At 38.5% G+C, this 17,410-nt stretch overlaps 1 pseudogene; it reads left to right on the top strand.

The window, feature by feature from the left end:
* The first annotated feature begins 3,138 nt into the window (after positions 1–3,138).
* LOC131332663 (protein NRT1/ PTR FAMILY 6.3-like) lies at positions 3,139–16,803 on the top strand (annotated as a pseudogene).
* The last annotated feature ends 607 nt before the right edge of the window (positions 16,804–17,410 follow it).

The following is a 17,410-nucleotide window of genomic DNA, read 5'->3' as shown; positions in this document are numbered from 1 at the left end:
CAACTTTTGTTTTTCAATGTGATTTATGCTTTTGACATTCTGCAAATGCTTGATTTAGCCATGTTAGTTAGGAGAGGGGTTCCTTTTTATTACTGGATTTGACCCCAGCTTGATTGCATGCCTAGTGGCGGACTTAATTACATCGAAACATGATCAGGGGCCAATACGGCCCGCCGGCTAGCAGAGATACACAAATAATCTAGTAAATTATGTAACTGAACTAGATCGTTATAATTTATCGCTTAGATATGTTTGATAGTATTGATGACGATGGTAGATGTTAAAAACTAGTATAATTCAAAGTACATAAAACTGGTGAGGAGGTCGCGGCCAAGGCCTGCGACGACTATTTGGTCAACGTTATTTTTATTTTTACCTTACTAGCTGCATCGATCATTGCCCCAAGCGCAAAGATTATGGTCAGCGTTCTTAAGAAAATATTTATTTAAATAAAACTTGAAAGCGTAGATTGTAGTAATGTTCATTTCTTTAATCGGAAATGATGAGATTAGCATGCATAGTTGAACAAATATATATATCGGCAACAACCCGTGCTACGCACGGCGTGGCATGAGGTGTGCATTTGTTCACGTGACTAATTGCTTCATCCATTACATTACCACAAAATCTATGACTATTGCAAATTAGAGTTAGATGTTCAACAAAAGATTAAAAAAAAAAAATTACTCCTATACATTTATATAGTGTATATCTGTATGTATATATATACAAATTGTCCACACCCTCTTACGGTCCGCACTGTCCGTACGTCTCATTTCCCGATCAAATTTTGATGATGCAAACCGTTCAATGTGTTTAAGATCGATGTGAGCAGTTTTCTCTATAGTTCCACTCATGAACCAAGACTAATACTGTTTTGTCAAAACTCAAAAATATTCGCTGAAAGAAATAATTATATTAGATTCTGGTTTTCGTCCTCCTCAAGAATTGGATATTGACTATTGAGATAGTTTCTCAAAAAAAAAAAAACTATTGAGATAGGGCTTAAAACAAACTTTTTTTCCAGTAAAATTAAACCACTACTTATTTTATTTATATTTTTAGTTAACTAACTATAGTTTACTAACATGGGCTAAAAGACAAAGGCAATTGCTATAAGGTAACCTTTATTTTTACTTCAGAACTACAATGTAACCTTTATTTTATTTTATTTTTTGACAAAATGGAGAAAATTATATTAATAATAGTCCATCGGCACTTGCATAACGGAGTTCATTACAATTATAAAACAAGAAAAACACAATGCAGTCGATATCTTTCACCCCTACCTAGACGTTGAGCTTGACGTAAACAGTGGCAATCGCAATCTGCTATATATTCATATACCTAGAATCAGCAATTTCAAAAAAAATAAAATGCTAGCCAAAGATAGAAGAGAATAAACCCAGACGATCAGATAGACTTCAACCAAGTCTGAACAGATCAATGAACTTCCAAAAACTACAGGTCTGACAATTCACCACAGGTTACCCCGCCAAAAACATCGTGTAGGGTAAGAACATTGTTAGCACGGATATCATTGTGAAGCAATATCGTCTTTGAAGGAACCTGATCTCTAGACAAAATATTAGTCCAAACTAACATCTCTCGAAAAGACGATAGACAAAACTCTCACAGTTGATTTGAGAAGACGGGAGACAAAATACAGTGAATCATGGCATTTCCCTCCCATAGCCATTATAAGGGTGTGAAACCCTAGGGGATGAGAGGAAGGGAGAAGAAAGATATTTGCGGCTAGGATTTTGAGAGAGAGAGAGAGAGAGAGAGAGAGAGAGAGAAGAAAGAAAAAAAAAAAGAGGGGAGAGATGAGAATAAGGTAACCTTTATAAGTGTCTCATAATATTAGGGGGGAATTACGGTTCAGTGGAGAGTGGGGCAAATAAGTCCCAACACATGGGACATTTTTTGGGAATTAAAAACCCATGGAAAGAGGAAAAATAATGCTCAACTCATGGTATTCATAATTTACTCAGACAAAAATATCCCTCTCTATTGTAACACACACTCAATGAGCAATGAACACACATTCAGGAAGCAATGTACACACACTCAGGGAGCAGTATTATATGATTGAATGAGCAATATAATTTAATTAAAAGTGCAATATTATGTGATTAAAAGAGCAGTGAAGCTACGTCCACCGATTCCCAAGTCGATGAACTTCCACCGATACCTTATACACGACGCTGTTTTGGATTATTATTTTTTTGGTGTTGAAACATTTGGTTTTATCCTTCTCTTAAGACTCTTCAACGAGAGCCCTTGAGCTAAATATTAATTATGATCCTTTTGGATAAAATGATCAGAAAAATAATATCTTTGCAATGGTTCAAACGGATTGAAAATCAGAACGCTTAATTTTTTTTCATTTGGTTTTATGATTCTCTTAGGGCTTTTCAACGAGAGCCCTAGAATTAAAAATTAATTATGATTCTTTAAGATAAAATGTTAAGAAAAATAAAATCTTTGCACTAGTTTAAAATGATTGAAAAATTAGAACACTAATTTTTTTTCATTTGGTTTTATGATTTTCTTAAGGCTCTTCAACCAGAGCTCTAGAGTTAAAAATTAATTATGATCCTTTAAGATAAAATGATTAGAAAAATAAAACCAATTTTTTTTAAAATAATCATAATTAATTTTTAGCTCTAGGGCTCTCGTTAAAAAGCCTTAAGAGAGAACCACAAAATCAAATGCAAAAATCTTATTTTTCTGATCATTTTATCAAAAATAATCATAATTAATTTTTAACTCTACGGCTCTCGTTGAAGAGCCCAAGAGAACGATAAAACTAAATGTTTAAACAAAAAAAAAATCCAAACCCATATTCAACTTAGATCCAAAGAAGGGGCAACTTAGATTTATAGAAGGAGCAATTTAGATCCAAACCCAAATTCAAATACATATCGACTCATGATCTCATACAATGAACAACTTAGATTCATAGAAGGGATAACTTAGGTCCAAACCCATATTTAACTTAGGCCCATAGAAAGGGCAACTTAAATTCATAGAAATGGCAATTTAGGTGTAAACCCAGATTCAACTACATATCGACTCATGATCTCATAGAAGAAGCAAATTAGGTTCATAGAAGGGGCAACTTAAGTACACATAATGGGTAACTTAAGTCCAAACCTAGATTCAACTAAGATCCATAGAAGGGGCAACTTAGATTCATAGAAAGGGCAACTTAGGTACAAACCCAGATTCAATTACATATCAACTCATGATCTCATACAAGGGGTAATTTAGGTTCATAAAAGGGACAACTTAAATTTATAGAATGGACAACTTAAGTACATAGAAGAGGCAACTTAGATTTTTAGGGTTTCAAATGGGGCGCGGAGGCTCTGCTGTGCCTCATGGCACGGTAAGTAACCCTTACCCACACCAAAACAGGGTACTGTTTTTGGAGGAAAAAAAATTTTAAGTTTCCTATTTGCAATCCTAGGGAGCAGAAACATGATTATAAGAGTCTTAGAGATAAAATTTAATTATGTCTTTTTAGAATAATATGATCAGAATAGTAAGATCTTCACACTGGTTCAAACGGATTGAAAATTGAAGCAGATAATTTTTTAAACTATATTTTTAATATATAAACAGTCTAAAAAAATTAAGTGCTCTAATTTTTAATTCGTTTGAACAAGTGCAAATATCTTATTATTCTGAACATATTATTCTAAAAAGATATAATTAACTTTTGTCTTTAAGGCTCTAATAATCATGTTTCTACTCCACATGATTCTAAATAAAGAGCAGATACTTAATTATGAGAGTTCTAGAAACAAAAATTAATTATGATCCTTTGGAATAATATGTTCAGAATAATAAGATATTTGCACTTATTCAAACGGATTAAAAATTGGAGCACTTAATTTTTTTTAACTGTTTATATATTAAAAATACAGTTTAAAAAATTATCGACTCCAATTTTCAATCTGTTTGAACCAGTGTGAAGATCTTATTATTCTGATCATATTATTCTGAAGAGACATAATCAAATTTTATCTCTAAGGCTTTTATAATCACACTTCTGCTTCATAGGATTGCAAATAAGAAGCTTAAAAAATTTTTCCTCCAAAAACGATACCCTTTTTTGGTGTGGGTCCCTATGCCACGAGGCACACCAGAGCCCTGCGTCCTTTTCAAATGTGTATGGGTTATATTAGTCTTTTTATATCATCTTTCCATGTATGAGGAATTGTTTTTTTTCCGTTTCATATTGGGGCAATTTCCAGAAAATCTGTTCATGGGTTGAGAATTTTTTTTCCCCTGGTTCCACTGTACACGAATTCCCCCTAATATTAGATACTTTCGAGATTGCGTGCCATATTTAAAATGCCGATATTTTTCAATTCATAATGCTTTATGTTATTTTAAAAACCTTGTTTAATGGAACTAATTGAAATCTATCAAACAAGATTCGTGTCGCTTATAAAAAATTATGAATTAAAAGATATAGACAATTTTTTCATAGGACTGAAAAAGTGAAAGTGTAAAATATTTGGAACGGTGAAGTTTAAACTTTAGCCAAAGTTTATGATTCCTGAAAACAAAAAGTTGGTATTCAGTAGTCGATTGATAAAATGTTGGTGTTCAAAACTTTCTCAATAATCAATTGATATACAGAAAATATAAACTTATGTGAATAAGAAATATAGTCCAGAAATACAAAAAGGTAAATATGAATTTGGGACCAAGCCGCAAGAGGGATTCGTTGTGAATTCCCTTGCTCCGATGTGGATGGCCTACCCTCGATCTAACCAGGGAGGAAAATAAAAAAGATGCACGTTTAAACTGGTCCAAACAGCCCTTACGTTGAAAACAAACAAGATATATACCATATGAAGCACACAAAAATAATATTTGGCACCAAAAAAAAGTAGGGGCTGTGAAATACAGTAACTTTATGAGCTTCAATTTTGCGGAGAAAGGGGGGGAGATCGGTCATCCGGAGTCCGAATATTTGTGTATAATTCCCTTGTTTTGTTACCGTTAATTGTTCATTTAATTAAGTGTGTGTACGCGCGCATGTATTCTCAGGGGTAGAGGCGTGTGAAAGGTTGATATCACTTGGCATGGCCATTAACTTGGTGACATGCATATTAAGGGAAACCATGCATTTCGGGAGTGTCAGCTCAGCCAACACTGTCACGAACGTTTTCGGTACTTCTTTCATGCTCAGTTTGCTTGGGGGTTTCATTGCCGACACTTACATCGGCAGGTAATTTTAGCAAGTTTGAAGCTTTATACTATATTTTATTACTATTACTTTATTTTACATAAAAAGCTTAGGCGGTCCAAGACTGACCATCTCCACCGGTCTAAGCAAATTTTTAGCTATTTTAGTTAGGATTTCTCTCTTATAGCTAGCCACCAAACAAGTGCAATACCCAACAATCTAGCCATTTGTCTCAACAAAATCACAAAAATCATACATATACATATACGTATATAGATATACACATACGGCAAGCTCTGAACACAGTCAGAGTACTTCGACGGCGAGATCTGACCACAGCTAGAGTACATACGACAACGACGGCGAGATCTGACTCGCCGGAGTACCTCGAACTCGACGGCGAGATCTAACTCACCAAAGTACCTCGAACTCAAACGAGATCTGACTCACTGAAGTATAGACCTGGACTCTTTTTTCCGACCATTCGTTTGTTGCATGATATACCCCTATTTGGGGGGAAATGGCTAGGGTGAGGCGAGGCTGCTGAAACCGGGTTTAGGCGCCTCACCTCGCCACTTTGACTTCACAAGAGGAGAAGCAAGTCTCCTAGAGATGCTCTTGGGCCAACCATCGAGTCTATGGCTTAGGGCCACCTTTTTCTTCTTCTTTTTCTTGACAATATAGTATATGATAAGTGTTGGGTGGAGGAGTATTGATCACACACTTATAATGTATGAAACTCACAAGAAAATTGCACAAATACACTCACAATATATTGAATTCACTCAATCTGAAAATAACATACAAGGAGGAGGAATTTCTCTCTCTCTGTAACTCTCTTATTCTCTTACTCCACTCATATCTTTTACATAATCAGAATACATTCTTTTATAGGCAAATCAAGCAGACAAGTAGATAATTTTGCAATAAATGAAAAGATCACAAATTGAAATACAGAAGCTTAAATTCAATACCCACGTTTTTGTTAGTGTTCTTCTTGTAGGCTTATCTGACTTTCATTCTTCACCAACTTACCCTTCCACTTGCAGGCGTTCATAGCCTCCAAAACAATAGTTCCACACGTTCCAAATCAAGCTTACTGGTTTTTCAACATCCCCCCTTAAGCTTGATTCTCAGAGATTCTTCATTCCAAGCATTGTCTTCATTTTTACGAAAGCTTCATGTTTGAGGGGCTTCGTAAAGATATTAGCTGCTTGATCATATGTCCTGCAAGAAACTAACTCCACTTCCTTTGCTTTTACATGCTCTCTGATGAAGTGGTAGCGGGTATCGATGTGCTTGCTTCTTTCGTGATGAGTCGGGTTCTTTGCAAGCACAACTGCAGAGCGGTTGTCGACATAGATTTCTGTGGGCAATTTTTGCAGAAAGCCCAAATGCTTCAGCACATTCCTTAACCATATAGCATGACAAACAGCTGAGTTGGTGGCAACATACTCAGCTTCACAAGATGACAACGTCACGATCTCTTGCTTCTTGGATATCCAAGTGAAGGCAGTATCTCCAATGAAGAAAACGAACCCTGTTGTGCTCTTCCTTTCATCCAAGTCTCTTCCTCAATCGCTATCTGAATAGCCGGAAAGATTCAGGTCACCGCCTGACTGATAGAACAGTTCATCACTATGAGTCCCTTTGATGTAGCAGAGAATCCGCTTTGCTGCAAACAAGTGTGACTGATATGGCGTCTCCATGTATCGGCTGACTAGCCCAACACCATAGAGTATGTCTGGCCTGGTACAGGTCAGCTATCGCAGACTTCCAACCAAGCTTTTGAAATAGGTTGGATCAACATTGCCAGTATCACTTTTCTTCAGTTCCAGTCCACTATCGACTGGAGTCATCACTGGATTGCATGTCTCCATCTCATACTTCTTCAGTATCTCCATGGCATACCTACTTTGGGAGATAAAAATTCCTTCTTCACTTTGCGTCACTTCAATGCCTAGGAAGTGAGCCATAAGTCCGATGTCCGTCATTTCGAACTCTTGAAATATCGTCTTCTTGAATGCTTCGAACATGGCTGGATTGTTGCCTGTAAAAATCAAGTCATCAACGTAGAGGCATACATACAGCTGGCTTCCATCAATCTCCTTCTTCATATAGAGTGCATGTTCGTAGGGGCACTTCTCGAATCCATTCTCTTGAAAGTACTTGTCAATTCTGGTATTCCATGCACGAGGCGCTTGCTTCAGCCCGTATAGCGCCTTCGTCAATTTGTACACTTTGTCTTCACGACCTTTCTTCACATATCCAGGTGGCTGCTCAATATAGATTTCTTCTTCAAGAAATCCATTCAGGAATGCTGTCTTGACATCCAACTGGTAGATCTTCCATCTCTTCTGAGCAGCTAATGCGATCATTAGCCTAATCGTATCCATTCTGGCAACAGGGGCAAACACTTCACCATAGTCTATGCCTTCTCTCTGTTTGTAGCCTTTCGCTACAAGTCTTGCCTTGTATCTCTGAACCTTTCCTTGAGCATTCTTTTTAGCTTTGTAGATCCACTTTACTCCAATTGCCTTGTGACCTTTTGGGAGGCTGGTTAGCTCCCAAGTCTTGTTCTTCTCTATGGACTGAATCTCTTCATCCATAGCCTTCCTTCATTTTCCTTCTTGGGTAGCTTCCTCGAAACTAACTGGATCACAACTAATTTGCAGACAGAACATGGTAAAATCTGCATCCATCTGATCTGTATTCTGATACAGATCATTCAAGTTCCGAATTCCTTTGGGCCTCATGTCTAAAATTTCTCGTTCAACTGGTGAGGATGGTTCACCTTATTGTGGTGAAGAGAAACCACGGGAAGATGCTGGCTGATCTTCTGGTCTCCCAGGTACATCTCTGGTTTGTACCTGTTCTTCATCTTCAAGTGTTAGCTCTATATTCCTGTTAGCTTCTATTTGACCCCAGCTCCAGGATTCATTTTCCTCGAAAATGACATATCTGTTGAAAATCACCTTCAAGTGATGGGATTATACAACCTGTATCCCATTGTTCTGTCACCATATCCAACAAGGATACACTTAACTCCTTTGTCTTCAAGTTTGGTTCTGTTTGGCTCCGGAACTTTAGCATAGGCAATACAACCAAACACTCTGAGATGACCCACACCTGGCTTGTGAGTGGACCATGCTTCTTATGGTGTCTTCGACTGTACATTCTTAGTAGGACACCTGTTCAGTAGATAGACTGTACACTGAACTGCTTCGGCCCAAAATCTCTTGGCATGTCTTTATCTTTCAACATGCTTCTAGCCATGTTGAGAATGGTGCGATTCTTCCTCTCAGCTACACCATTTAGCTGAGGAGTATAGGCAGGTGTGCACTGGTGTCTGATTCCTTGTTGCCTAAGGAATCCCTCAAATTGATCTCCAGTGTACTCTCCTCCTTGGTCTGATCGCAACGTTTTGATGTGGTAGCCGCTTCCTTTCTCAACAAGAGCTTTGAACTCTTTGAACTTTTCAAATACTTCTGACTTCAATTTCAAAAAGTATACCCACGTCTTTCTGCTATAGTCGTCGATGAACGTGAGGAAGTATCTATTCTGACCGTTTGAGATTGGCTTCAATGGACCACAGACATCTGTGTGTACTAGCTCGAGTGGCATAGATGCTTTCCAATCAACTTGCTTTCCAAAGTTATTGCGGTGTTATTTGCCAAGAATGCAGCTTTCGCATATCTCATTTGGACGTTGAATATGAGATAAGCCCTTGACCATCTTCTTATTTGCCAATAGCTTCAGGCTTTCAAAGTTGAGGTGTCCATATCTGAGATGCCATATCCAATCTTTGTCATTGATAATGGCATTGAGGCACTTTGGCGTGTCATGAAGAACAGTTAGCAGAAACATCCTATTCTTCGCCATCATTACTCGAGTAATTAGCTTCCCTCGAGCATCTACAATCGTCAGTTGCATATCCTTTAGGCTAATTTGATAGCCTTTTTCTAGCAGTTGGCCAAGACTAAGAATATTAGTCTTCATATCTGGAACATAGTAGACATTGGAGATGAATGCATAATCTCCATTCTTCCTTTTGATTATAATATCACCTCTCCCTCGAACTGGTACTTTAGAGAGGTCATCAAAAGAAATATCTCCCTGAACCTTTTCATCAAGTTCAGTAAAAAGCTGCCTTGAGCCAGTCATATGATTACTGGCTCTAGAATCAAGAAACCATGTACCTTGATCCTGCTCGGTAGGACTGTGCGCCATGAAACTCATTGAATCTCCTCCTATTGGCTCCTTGTCTGCAAAATTGGCTGTTTCGCCAACTTGATCTGATGTTGGTCTTCCCCGGCACTCGTTGCTATAGTGACCATACTTTTCGCAATTGTTACACTGAATGTTACTTTTGTCAACGTTCAAACGGTTGTTGTAACCACCTCTTCTGCCTTGTCCTCCTCCTCTTGGATTATGACTTTGCTGTCCTCATCTACCTCCTCTTGGAGCATAGTTTTGTTGTCCTCGACCACCTCCTTTTGGAGCATGATTTTGATTCCCTCCTCTGGAGAATCCTCTGCCACCTCTGCCTCTGGAATTTGAATTTCCAGAGCCTTTTCCATGGGACCCATAGCCTCGTCCCCTCTGAGATGTCCCCCCTTGCTCGTACCTTCCTTCTTTGAGGGATAACTTCATTTGTAGAGCTTGTTCCGGGGCTCTATCATCGTCTCTGTGCAACTTCTGTTCGTGGGCTTGCAGTAAACCCACGAGCTCTTCAATAGACATGGTTGAAACGTCTTTAAGTTCTTCTAACGTAACAACGATGAAGTCGAATCTGCAATCCAAAGATCGCAAGATCTTTTCTATAACTCTCGTGTCGGTGAGAGCTTCGCCATTTCTCCTCATTTGATTTGAAACCACCATAATTCGAGCATAATACTCAGAAATAGATTATGAGGATTTCATTCGTAAAGACTCGAATTCACCTCGTAGAGTTTGAAGGCGAATCCTCTTTACTTTGTCAGCACCTCTGTAGGTCTTCTGCAGCATCTCTCAAATTTCTTTGAAAGTTTTGGCGGAAACGATGATCTCGAACGTGGCTTCGTCAAGTCCTTGATAGATGATGGACTTGGCTTTGCAATCCTTCTTTCGCTCGGTACGAAGCGTCGTCTTTTGTTCTTCCTTTAAAGTTGTTTCAGCTTCTTTTGAGGTGGGTTTATTGTAACCTTCTTCTACCACCTCCATAACATCTTGAGCACCAAGCAGTGCCCTCATTTGGATGGACCAATTATCATAATTGTCCTTGGTGAGCTTTGGAATGACGGCTTGGGATGTTCCGTTAGCCATCGAACCTGAAAAATAACAGAAATACGTCTGGCGAGGATTGAACTACAATCTTTCAAACTCCAGGGACCTAAAGTTTAATTAGGCCTGTTGAATCTGTGTTTGATAAGTGTCGAAATATTGATATTTTAGCTCTTCAAACTACACTTGTTAGTTATTTATATTTATTTCTTGATATTGATTTTGCTTTTATTTTGTTTATAGGTTGCTCGAGCTCATTGCCCAAGATTTTGGATAAAAACGTGATTTGAAAGAACTGCGAGGTCGAAATACGGAATTACTCAAAGCTAGAGTGTCAACTAATTAATACGCGAAGTTTGAAGGGCCTTTATGCAATTAGTTCATTAAAAATCCTATTTAAACAACTGGAACTCACGAAGGCAGTCAGCTTCTGAGGGTTCTCGACCGTGAAGAATTGGGAAGACGGCAGCGGCAGAAATAGATTAAATTGAAGGGAGAATTAAACCATCATCCAAATCTCGCTTCCCAATGGCCGACTAAACCCTCTTCTAGGGTGTAGATGAAGCTCGAACTCTGAGTAACAATTTCTATGTTTTGATTTAGGTTTTATTATTCGGATCATGGTTGTATGAACAATGATTTATTCATAAGATTAATTCTTTCCATCAAATCTCATGTATAATTTCCTAGGTTTTATGCACGTTCGTACAACGGTTTTAATTGTTTTGTGATAACTAGTTAGATGGATTATACTACGTAAGACGAGTCGTGCTGGTAAGACGATTCGTGCTTGATTAGAGACGGTTCGTGCTTATAAGACGATTCGTGCTAGGCGGAGATAGTCCATGCCGATTGGTGATTCATAAATTATTTTTAGGAGATATCGCAAGGGCTTGCAATCCTACGATATCCGGATTGATTCGAATGTATGACCTACAATCGAAACATATTTAGGTTACGAGGGGAAAGAATGGATTCAAAACCCTAGAGCTTTTTTCCATCAACTCTTTTCTACACTTTAATTACTGTTTAATAATTTTAGGAAACTATCATCAATCATCTTTTTCTCAGATTAATATAGAAATTAATTGAAATAACTGTAACTCAGCCTTATAATCCCTGTGGAGCGATATTCGGAATACTTATCACTATTCATTTGAGTAGTAGTAATTGTTTCATTTTATTAATTATTTTTGGTACGGAAACGACCCGATCAGTGTTCCAGATGCACTGGATTACTCCTCCTTCTTCAACGTTACTAGAATTTAATGCTTGGTAACTATCAGACTTCAATGCTCTGCTTGAAATATCTTCTTTCACTTTGATAATAACGAAATCAGGAGGTGGGTATGAATTAATTCACACCGAAAAAAAAACTTTTGCTTGCTGAACTGTGAACTGTGATCTCCGGGTTGCATCACCGTCGGTCGGAATAAATTGATTCCGGTGGCGTTGGTATCGTCTTGGCGAGGAGATCTTGATTCGATGCTCAAAACTTGGTTTTGACCGAATCGATTTCTGGGCTGCAAAAAACAGTCTGTCTGTTTTTCTTTTTGCCAGAAAGCTGTCGCCGGAAATGCAGGGCGGCGTTTGGGTGATCGGGCTTTGTACTCAAAAAATTTAATTTTGAGGGAGCTAATTTCTAGTTGAAAATAGCAAAACGTTGAAGGTATGTTTTTTTTCGTGAGAGATTTTTTCGGATGAGCCTAAGGCTTTGATACCAATTTGTCGGGTGGAGGAGTATTGATCACACACTTATAATGTATGAAACTCACAAGAGAATTGCACAAATACACTCACAATATATTGTATTCACTCAATCTGAAAATAACATACAAGGAGGAGGAATTTCTCTCTCTCTGTAACTCTCTTATTCCCTTACTCCACTCATATTTTTTACATAATCAGAATACATTCTTTTATAGGCAAATCAAGCAGACAAGTAGATAATTTTGCAATAAATGCAAAGATCACAAATTGAAATACGGAAGCTTAAATCAATACCCACGTTTTTGTTATTGTTCTTCTTGCAGGCTTATCTGACTTTCATTCTTCACCAACTTACCCTTCCACTTGCAGGCATTCATAGCCTCCAAAACAATTGTTCCACACGTTCCAAATCAAGCTTACTGGTTTTTCAACAATAAGATGTTAGTATGTTACTAATCTAAATTACGATTCAATGCCAACTATTGTTCCAACGATTCAAACCCAAGATTTCTCCCTCACCACTATACAACCTGATAGGCATCAAGTTAATTTTGATCCATACGTATATGATTTTAAACACATGATTAGTGAATTTAAATCTCAAAACACAAGTAACAATTTCTCGCTAAATTGAATTTTAAAAATGCAATTTCGCCAAAGGGGCTTCTGTTGTTTGTGATCTATACTAATGCTCTTGCTGGCTAATTGAGTGTTGATTTTTTATTTATTTATTTTTAAATTATGCAGGTATCGAACAATCGCCATCTTTGCTGCCGTTCAAGCAACTGTAAGCACTTCGAGCCTTCGATTCACTCTGGCAAACCAATTTTCATATCAGCCTGTGGTTGCATCCATGGTGCACTTTGGCTTTGGTCAATCTTTTTAATTGGTGTGAGTGGCTAATAGATATATATATATATATATATATATATATATATATATATATGCTTTAATATGGTAGATGAACATCCAAAGAATTTGATGGTATTTGGGATGGGTTGATGGCAGGGCTGGCTCTGAATATTTTAGAGTTCTAGGCGAGTTCATAAATTGGAGCCATGTGTGTTTTTATAGGGCTAATTGAAAAAAGAGAACATTACACAACATTTTTTTTTTCCTTCTTCTTCACTACCGCCGTCTCAAAATGTTTGTCAGGTCCACGAAATGAGAAGTTTAAAATAATATATTTTCATCGATAAAGAATCATTTTTCATAAATTAAAAGAATTCGTTGATATCTAGTAAATTGTCGGAAAAAAATTAAATTTTTCTTGAGAAAATTGTAGTGTTTTTAAGTAATCATTTTGCAGACTAGAGTAACTAAATTGAGCCCTGGTTGATTTAACTAAATTGAGGGAGTAACTAAATTGACCTGGTTGACGATGTTTCGACTTTTATATGGTGGAAAGATAATGAAAAAGATACATGTTGTGACGTCGTCTTTGTTCTTTTTGGCCTTTAGTCTTTGTATCTATCATTTAAAGATTAATAAAATTCCTTTCTTTTTGGCCTTTAGTCTTTGTATATATCATTTAAAGATCAATAAAATTTCTTTCTTCGCCGTTCAAAAAAAAACGATACATGAACCATGAGAACTAAATAATATTCGCCAATCAACTATATAAGAAATTTCAACAAACTAGATTATTTACACAACCAAGCACAATAATTTCTAGTTTCAAATCATGCTAAGGGGAGCATACAAATTGTGTTGCTGCTAGTTAAAATGGACGTACTTGGGTTTTATTACATTCAGATGGATGCTTGAGATATTCTTCTCTCTTTTTTCTCAAAAGAAATTCATTAATCTTTGAAAAGAAATACAAAGATTAAACAAGCTCAGGACACATCAGTGAAAATGCCACCCGAGATCTAAATCACGAAGAAATGAAAGAAGCCAACCAAAATAAACAGGACCAAGAAAAAAACGCACCCCAAAACACCCAAAGCACGACTGACTAATGCTACACATCTCTTGTACATGACTTTCAATCTAAATCTCATAAATAAAATTGCATTTAATCATGGATGGCCTCGAGAGTATTTGAACTTGTTTTTTTTTTTACTTTTTTTTTGTTATTAATCTTCAAATAATAATTATAAAGATCAAATGAACTAAGAACACATTGACATCACAATGCGAAGGAAGGATTCCATCTATATCGGCAATCTAACTCCATGGCCTCCACTACAATCATATGTCACTCTTAACTCGAGAAGAAAATGTATAAAGTTTTTTTTACTTTTCAAACCCATCGATCAAATATTTTCCACTAGTAATTGTCCTTGCATTATTTACTTTCGGTGAACAGGGAGTAACAATCTTAACCATCTCCTCCGCAATCCCAACACTCCGACCACCCAAATACGCCTCCGCCACCAGCCCCCATTGCGTCCCCGCCACCGCCGCCCAACCAAGTGTCCTGTACACCGCCCTCTACGCCATGGCACCCGGCACCGGCGGCATCAAATCGAGCGTCTCCGGCTTCGGCTCCGACCAATTCGATGACACCCACAAACAAGAGCGACACCAAATGAACAAGTTCTTCAACTGGTTCTTCTTCTTCACCAGCATCGGGTCCCTCGGCGCCGCTACGGTACTGGTTTACGTCGAGGATCATTTCGGCTGGCCGTGGGGTTACGGAATCTGTTCTTGTGCAGTTGCGATCGGTTTGGCCGTGTTCTTATCGGGAACGACGCGATACAAGTTTAAGAAGCTTGTGGGGAGCCCGTTGACTCGGATTGCGGCGGTGTTTGTTGCCGCGTGGAGGAACACGGCGGTGCTGGCGGCCGTTCCGTTGATGCTTATTGACGGCGGTGAGTATGAGAAGAAGGAGAAGGAGAAGCAGGAATTGCCTCATACCAAGCAATTTCGGTAAGTGTATTCGCGTTCTTGTTCAAATGATTTTGGCCATAACTTTATAAAGGTGGTATTGACTATTGTAGTATTTTCCAAGCACCAAGGGCTCTACCAAAACAGGTGTTTAGGCCGGAAAATATTGGTTACCTCCCTGATACCAATTCACTTTGGTGAACTGCTGTCACCAACCAGTTACCTTTTCCCTTTCTTTTCTTTTTTTTATAAAGAAAAAGTCTAGGAACACATTTTTCAGTAATACTCCAATACTTTTGGCAAGCATTTATGGTGATAATATTTTAAGTATCGCGTTATGTGTTATTGGTAGAGTGTGCGCGTCTTTGTCTATCATTTGATAGACCACATTCTATTAATGCATTGTTTGACACATTACATGGTATTCAAAATATGGTCATCGATCATAATATTATTGCTTCAATTTCCTGACACAACTGTATTTGGAGCCGTCAGATGTATGTGGATCACGTATTTCAAAAGAGACCAATTGACTCTATCACACAAAAATCAATCCCCAATAAATCACAAATATTGATACACAACCCGGAATCAAAAGGAAAATGGGTCTTGAAATATTCTTTGAAAATGGGTGACTAACTAAAATGCCTCAAACTTAGGGGTTTGAAATCTACCATTGGGGCCGCTGGAGATTTGTCCGATAATTAATTTAATGGCCTCAGGATTAGTCGAAATGCGCGTAAGATGGCAGACACTTTGATTATCAGAAAAAATATCACATCTGCAAAGGATCCTTAACTGGTAATTAGTCACCATAATCGTCTGATTGCCACTCTCTTGCTTCTTCTTCTTTTTTCCTGCGCCCAGTTTCTTGGACAAAGCAGCCATCAAGGACCCCAATGGAACCAATATGGTGAATAAATGGCGCACATCAACTTTAACAGATGTAGAGGAAGTCAAGTTGGTAATTGGAATGTTACCCATTTGGGCCACCACACTCATGTACTGGACGATCTATATCCAAATGTGCACATTCTCGGTCTCCCAAGCCACCACAGTGAAGCACCACGTCTGCAGCAGTCTATTGACCGTACCAGTCTACGACTGGATTGTTGTGCCGATAACAAGAAAATCGCTCAACAACCCCCAAGGTCTAACCCCTTTGCAACGCATAGGCGTTGGTCTAGTCCTCTCAATACTCTCAATGGTGGCAGCTGCTCTCACCGAAGTGAAGCGTTTACGCATGGTGCGATCACATGGCTTGACAAACTATCCGACGACGACTGTAGTTCCGCTAAGTGTGTTTTGGTTGATCCCACAATTCTTCTTCGCGGGCTCTGGCCAGACGTTTATTTACAATGGCCAGCTAGATTTTTTCCTCAAGAGAGTGCCCCCCGGGCATGAAGTCTATGAGCACAGGCCTATTTCTGAGCACCATTTCATTAGGGTTTTTCCTTAGCTCTATTTTGGTTACCATAGTGCACAAGGTAACTGGGGATCGAAGGCCATGGCTAGCGGATAATCTAAACCAAAGGAGGCTCTACAATTTCTATTGGCTTTTTGCAATTTTAGGTGTTTCTAACTTTTTCTTGTTTTTGGTTGGTGCCAAACGGTACTTGTATAAAGAGAAGACGCTTTCTAAGGAGGGTATTGAATCGGAGGAAGGAGAGCATTATTGTCATGTATAATAGTGAGATTAGGAAGCCTTTTATGCTTTTGATTTTAGGTTGTATCCTTCTTCTTTTTGTGGTCAGAATGAATGAAAAAGGATCAAGAATTTGGAAGGCAAAGAGAAAGGGACTGGGATCCTTGACTACCTTGGAACTCTTGCTCAAATTAATTGTTGTAGTTTTTTTTATCGACAAAAGTAACATTTTATTGAGAGGAAAAGGCGAAGATCAGATGCTACAAGCACAAAGTGACTAGTCCAAACAAGTGGGCTAATCCCGGCCCAAGAAAACTCTAAATCCAACCCTAATCATCTATACAAATTCAAATCCACGCTGCCCGCCCACCGCCACCACCATAAACAGACAGATCACCAACACCACCAGACCACCACCACCCGAACCACCAGGCCACCACCGCCAACACCACTGGAGGCTGCGAGCTGATGATGTACACAGTGCACCCAAAATCTGCTGCAAGCCTCAACCAAACTAACCAAACTGTTAACCAAACCGTTAGGCAATTACCAAGCCACCTAGCAGTGAGCTTGGCAGGACGCCACGCCAGCCGAGCATCCCGAACACCGCAGATCACCACGCCCTTAGGCAGAAAAACACCGGTAGCCCAGGAGCACACTGACCATAGATCAACCGGAGAGGAGAAACTTGGCCGAGAAGGGTGCCGCGAAGGATGAAATGTCATAGAGAACTAAAGGCGCAGACAAAACAA

Source organism: Rhododendron vialii, chromosome 7a, assembly GCF_030253575.1.
Source record: "Rhododendron vialii isolate Sample 1 chromosome 7a, ASM3025357v1".
In the NCBI taxonomy this organism is placed as follows: Eukaryota; Viridiplantae; Streptophyta; class Magnoliopsida; order Ericales; family Ericaceae; genus Rhododendron; species Rhododendron vialii.
This window is presented reverse-complemented; position numbering and strand designations above follow the sequence as displayed.